The following is a 6609-nucleotide window of genomic DNA, read 5'->3' on the forward strand; positions in this document are numbered from 1 at the left end:
AGGTATGAAACGGATTTAATTGCGTACAGTAACTGATTTTATGTGATACGCTGTCATGGCATTCAACTCCTCACACGTGCAGAAGTGGGCAGCCCTAGACTGAGAGCTGGCATCTGCATTATAAAAAGAAAAAAAAACTTTAAAGATTATTTACGATTAATTATTGTAGCCAAGTTATCTAGTCGTTGCTTATTTACAGTGCTTTGGTATATGGAGCAGTTTGTTAGATCGCGATCTATCTAATTTGTTTGTCTACAGAAGTGCCGACAGATGTATGAAAGTACACAAGTCACACCGTAATTTAAAAGCACAGACTTTAATGTACAGTAAAAACAGAGGCAGAATACCGTATAACTCCAGGCTGGCACAGTAATATTGACGAACGGCTAAACAAATGCAGAGCACCGTAAATTAATCACATGTAACATTAAAATTTGTAATCATAAATATATTTTCACACTGAATCTCCAAATTAAAACAACTTAAAGATGGTATTTTAGATTGAAGTTCAATCTCTGTTTAATTCATGCACGGTCAGTTTGATTTTACTTCACCTTGACCTGGACCACCGTCGACAGGGAATATATTGGGTTCAATGTCCCTCAAAGACTGTCGCCCTTCAAGTCTGCTTACCAACTAGAAAAGCACAAACACTGATGTTTATTGCAAGCAAGGTATAGCAAGTGGCACGCCAGTACTATCAATTGTACGATTCCATGCAAATATATAATGCATGAAAATGCCTGAACCTCGAGTTGTACTTCCACATAAACTAAGATTCAGTTAAAAAAGGCAATGATCATCTGAATGAAACTATTTTAATGTAAATCTACAGGAATAGCCCATGCCTTTTAGCGGGTCATTATGCAAGCGTTCGTTTAAATGTATCAAGTAATTGTAAGTTTACTTAAAGCATTAGTGTGAAATGATTTTTTAGATGTACCTGTGCACCATTCTCAGCCATTCTAACCATAGACTGTATATTTTTTTTATTTTTTATTTTTTTATTTAATTTTTTTAACCATAGACTGTATAAAAACATGGACGTAGTGTCCGTGACGTCACCCGTAGATTTCCAAAGAGCGTTTTTGAATCTCAAAAGTCGCCATCTTGGCAGCGCGTCACCGCACGTCACTCCCGGATAATCGAAAATGGGCAAAGAGGCGGGAGCAGGTTGGTGAAGCCACGCCCACCTAGCTCGACGGTGGTGACAGCAGCGGCACATTTCGTTGGTTTTCGCGCAATTATTTCGGAATTCCATTTCCTGGTAAATAAGCGTTCGTCTTCACTTCAAAACAAAAGTCCTACAGTGTCCAAAAAGGTCATATTGTTTTTATACAGTCTATGATTGAAACCACAACAACACATGTATTTAAATTTCAAATTTTATTTTATATTTGGCGTATTTTATAGAATCTGAGATCATTTATTTAGAGATGGAGTTAGGGTGTGCAACTAGTCTTTTACTTTTCTTCTGGAATTTCATGTTAAATGCCAATTATATTAGCCACTTATTCACATAAAGAGATTATAGTAGGGGAAAAAAATGCAATTACTTGAGTAATTACACCAGGCTCTTTCTGAGACTACAAAATTTGATATCATATTACTTCATAATATTCTATTCTATTCATAGTGATTAACAGATCATACATGTTTTGATGAAAACACAAAATAGATAGTTGTATAATATAATATACTGTTATACAATTTTTTACATACAATTATTTTTAAAAGAATATTACAATTATCTAATTAACTGAAATGCAATTTAAGTAAATGGCACTGCGTACTGATATGGCCTTTTTATACAAACTTTAATTTCTGACACTGGTCTGAAGAACACAGTGTGCATTGATGTAAAACTTTTAAAAGTGAGACATAGAATTATTTACTAATAAACATAATTTAAATAATATAAATACCAAAAACTAGTGAGTAGCTATCAATAATAAGACAGTAAAGATCATTTATACAGCATCACTTTAATACACTAGGACTACAAATGTTTACAACTCATTCTAAATAAATTATATAGGCTAATGTAAAATTAGGACCGACTGCCATCTAGAGTTTACCCTATAAAGGGCATACATGGATATAACTCGGTTTCAGCTTGCTTGTTTAATTGTTTGTTTAACATAATATTGCCAAATCAACAATAGACACAATAAAAGCAGTGACAAAATTAAAAATAAATAAATAAAACTGACAGTAATCTTAATAATAATAATAATAATCAATAGAGTCCCTATCCCAAAATTTTCCAACGTTCATTGATAACATATTTCATTTATATGCCAAGATATCATATACGTCCATGGTTTTTAAACCTCATAAGCTACCTCAAAAAAGTTACTGAGTTGTGAGCTATTTCCAAATCGATTCACCATAATCTTGGACCGAATCAACACAAACCAATTTACAGATCTAGGTACGTCTGCCATTAAAGCTGAATCGTAAGTAAGTAATAGGTTAAGAACGTAAACAATGATAATGCTCCACGCGCTCTGTGGTCTGTTTACAGGCACTTTGCCAGCTCATGAAATTACGGAGCCTACTATGGCAATTATTTAAGTCATGAATATTAATTACGCCATATTGACGTTCCTGGAAGGTACCTTCCAGTAGCGAACGTTTCATATCTGTGGCGGAGAAGGTTTGGCTCATAATTAACTAAGTCATGACGTCTCTCGGCTACCTTCGTTTGGCGAAGACTTGGCTTATGAATATTAATAAACTCGCCTTCTCTCCACACCGCAATAAAGGTACACGTGACAACCCTGTGAACGACACATGGTTTCAATGTAGATGACGTCGTTACTGTTGTGACATGCGGTCGGATGTGTTTGTGTGTTTGTATCTAGTGCTGGTGATGGCAGTGCGGCCCCCTCCGTGCGTGATTGACTGCGGGACAGGGTGAGTTTGTTTACTATCGTGATTCATACTCCTCCAGTTTAATTTCTGCTGGACAGACTTGACATTAAAGCTTTGCTGTCAAGATGATAACAGATCTTTAAGCCAAATATTGTAAGTATTTGCTGTTGCAGACTATAACTTGACTAAATGCTTTGCCTTAGTATCATTATTTTGCATTTTATTATTATCTGTGGCAGATAACAGGTATGCCGTTATATGATTGCAATGAAAGCATGTGTTTGAGGTAGAAAACATACCACATTTCTATAGGCTACTATTCCTGAACTTTATTAAAATGCTTCTAAAGGGCTGTAATCTGTTATGATTAGGGTCAGGTGCATAAATTCACAAATATGGAAGAGGGATATATGAATTGGGATGTGGGTTGTATGTAACTGCCATACATGCATATTTTTATATTTGTCCTGAGCTGTTTGATGAATTCAGTACTGTAACACTAGTAGGGATATGCCGGTATCAAATTTTCATGTTGCGATTAATTGCTAATGCTCGCTTCTCGTCCGCGCTTGTTTACATCAGTGAGCTGCACAGCTTCGTTCACGCAGCATACAGCCGGTGTTGTGCATTTTGACCAGTTGATGGGAAAAGTATTCTTAAAGTGCATTCAAAATTTGGAATAATTTGTAATATATAATTATTCATGGTATTTAGAAGTGCCCACGATAACAATATCGTGCATATTCATTACCGTGATATATCACATTACCTAATACCGGCACATGTCTAAACTAGTACCTTGAGAATGTAAACATCTAGTATCTGCATTTGAAAAATAAAGAGTGTATAGCACTATTCCTGTTATGGGTTTTGGTATGATTTAAGTTTTCATCTGAACTATGTTTGTCTTGATTATTTGGCTGCCATGTTGAGACATTAATCAGGTGCACTATAGCTATATAATAAACTACCACAGCTGTTATTTGATGAATGGACAGACCGTGTACTCAGTGGAAATACTGATTGAAAAATTATAAACAAATAGACTGTAGCACAGTCATTCTGGTTCATTCATTTCATGCATGATGATGATATACCGTTCTTCTTCAGGTACACCAAGATTGGTTATGCAGGAAACACGGAGCCCCAGTTTATCATGCCATCCTGTGAGCTGCCTGCCAGTTTTAGTTGTTAATGCACAGCAGGGCAGATCAGAGAAGACTACTGCATGTCCAGCACTCAGATACAGGATATAATATTTGGATCACAAAATTAATTAAACTCTGCCTTAGGGAAGCACTATTTAAAGCACTTATGAAACTCTCAATTCACCACTGCTTTAACCTCAACATACTGTAGGCTCTGAGCCTGTTATCGACACGTATCCTTTCATAACACTTATTGATTGTTGCTTTTGTCAAACGAAACTGATAAACATTCAAATGTGTGTTGAGCATATTTTATATGAATGTGTAGGGTTGTCATTTCAGGTATTGCATTCAGAGAGACAGCCAGTGTTGGAGATCAGGCACAGAGACGTCTCATGAAAGGGGTGGATGACCTTGATTTCTTCATTGGAGATGAAGCCATCGATAAACCCAATTATGCAACCAAGGTGATCAGTTGTGATCAATCCTACCAGTCTGTTATTTGACGCTTATAGGCACTGTACAGTCTACCTCTGGAAATTTCTAAGCATATTTGTTGCATATTTGCTAGTGTACACCTAAAACAACCTATAGGTATACAGATTATATACAGTTTTTGAGTGTAAAATTAGAAACTTCTTAGCAAGTGGAAAAGGAGACGATCATGTCAATATGTTATGCCAAGAAGAAAAAAAAACTGCACTTGTCCAACGATTTCATGAAATGTACAAAAGTGTTTGGAAATGTCAGGGGGCAGCAGTGGTTCAATTATCAGGAAGTGTAAAGCTACAACTACTCAGACACTGCCTAGAAAAGACTGTCTTTTAAAGCCCAGCCCAGGATCACTTTGAAGGAGTTACAGGGTTCAATAACTGAGAACAGAGTTAAGGGGCACCGGTCAACCATATCAAGGGCTTGACATGATATTGAGCTGTATGGAAGATAGGCACAAAAGAAACCATTGCTCAGCTTGTAGTGTGAGTAGAGATTTAGTGATAGAGCGTTTTAAAATCATGTTTGATGAGAATTTGACACTTGTCACCCACAAAAAAAAAAAAAAAAAACCTTCCCGCAGCAGAGTTTGACGGTCCCTTGTGAAAACGTCAAGTTAGCTTTATTAATATAGTGCTATATACAATACAGATGGTTTAAAAGCAGCTTCACAGTAATAAACAGGAAAATAACAAAATCAATGAAGCAAACTTTATCAAAAATGAGACAAATCCAAATCAATATTGAATAACACACTACAGTTAAAATTATAATCAAGAACTTTACATGTGCTTTAGTATGTTAATCAAACATTATTTAAAATTCACTTTAATGTAAAACTTTGAAAGTGTACTTAAGTGTGTTAAGAAACATAGTCATGAAAGTGCACACTTTTTAAGTTCACTTAAGTGGCCTTTTTTCATTATTATTTTATTATTTTTAACAATATACTAGAGATTTGAAGCAGTGGCGTGTCCACAAGGGTGGTACGGGGTGGCAACTGCCACCCTTAAAATGAGCTTTGCCACCCCAAAGCAGCGTTATGGGATCGAAGTGCATTGAGAGCGGAGCAGCGTGATTTTAACTGAAGCGGGGATCTTTTGAAAGTCGGAGAATTCTGGTTTTCGCTCGCTCTCAGAGTGCTCCACTACGACTCAATCACTTGCACAATTAATGCCATAACTATAGCCGTTCAAAAACTAGTTCTGCCTACAAGGATTGTACTGCACGCACACATGTACAGACACATAACGGATCACTCACACACAGAAACAAAAAATATTGTCAACGCTGCCCTGTGATTTGTCAATAAAAATGCTTAGAAACAGAAAAGTTATACCGAAAATGTATTTGTGTTTTGAAGTAATCAAAATCCACAGCTTCACTATTAGTAGAGAGACGTTGCAGAAAAAATCAGTTAATCTTAAAGCATATGCATGAACCCAAATAGGAAATTAAACAGTTATCGAATAAGCATGCATCTTATTCTGTATTCTAAACTCCTGAAACACTGGTGCTTCGTATTTTAGAGCAGTCACTGCAATTAAGAAATAAATGAATCAAATCTGTATGTGTCCCCTCTTTGCCACCTCAAGTATAAAATCCTGGACACGCCCCTGATTTGAAGTACACTACAAGTGCACATTCAGTACTATTAAGCACACTTCTTTTTCACAAGGGGTGTTAGCATCATACTGTTGGGTTACCTTTCATCATCAGGGACAGACCATCTTTTTTTTTTTTTACATCAGAAAGAAGAATAGATGATGTAAACTAAATGAAGATTGTGCAAGAGAACCTGTTTCAAAAATGAAGCCATGAAGAAAGTTTGTTTTTGGAGAGCAAAGATCAAAAGGCCAAAAGAACATTGGAAAAATAACACTTAAAATGTGTGTATATTTTTATTTTTATTTTTTATTTATTTAGTCATTTAGCAGACGCTTTTATCCAAAGCGACTTACAAATGAGGACAATAAAAGCAGTCAAAACTAACAAAAGAGCAACAATATATAAGTGCAAATGACAAGTCTCGGTTAGCCTAACGCAGTACACGTACGTAGGTGTATATATATATATATATATATATGTATGT

At 35.8% G+C, this 6609-nt stretch overlaps 2 pseudogenes; one reads left to right on the forward strand and one right to left on the reverse strand.

The window, feature by feature from the left end:
• LOC107755700 (DNA repair protein XRCC2-like) overlaps positions 1 to 973 on the reverse strand; it is a 4822-nt pseudogene extending 3849 nt beyond the window's left edge.
• Positions 974 to 2655: 1682 nt separating this feature from the next.
• Positions 2656 to 6609, forward strand: part of LOC107755701 (actin-related protein 3B-like) — a 6692-nt pseudogene continuing 2738 nt past the window's right edge.

Source organism: Sinocyclocheilus rhinocerous, unplaced genomic scaffold (assembly GCF_001515625.1).
Source record: "Sinocyclocheilus rhinocerous isolate Xijiao unplaced genomic scaffold, SAMN03320098_v1.1 scaffold1193, whole genome shotgun sequence".
Classification (NCBI taxonomy): Eukaryota; Metazoa; Chordata; class Actinopteri; order Cypriniformes; family Cyprinidae; genus Sinocyclocheilus; species Sinocyclocheilus rhinocerous.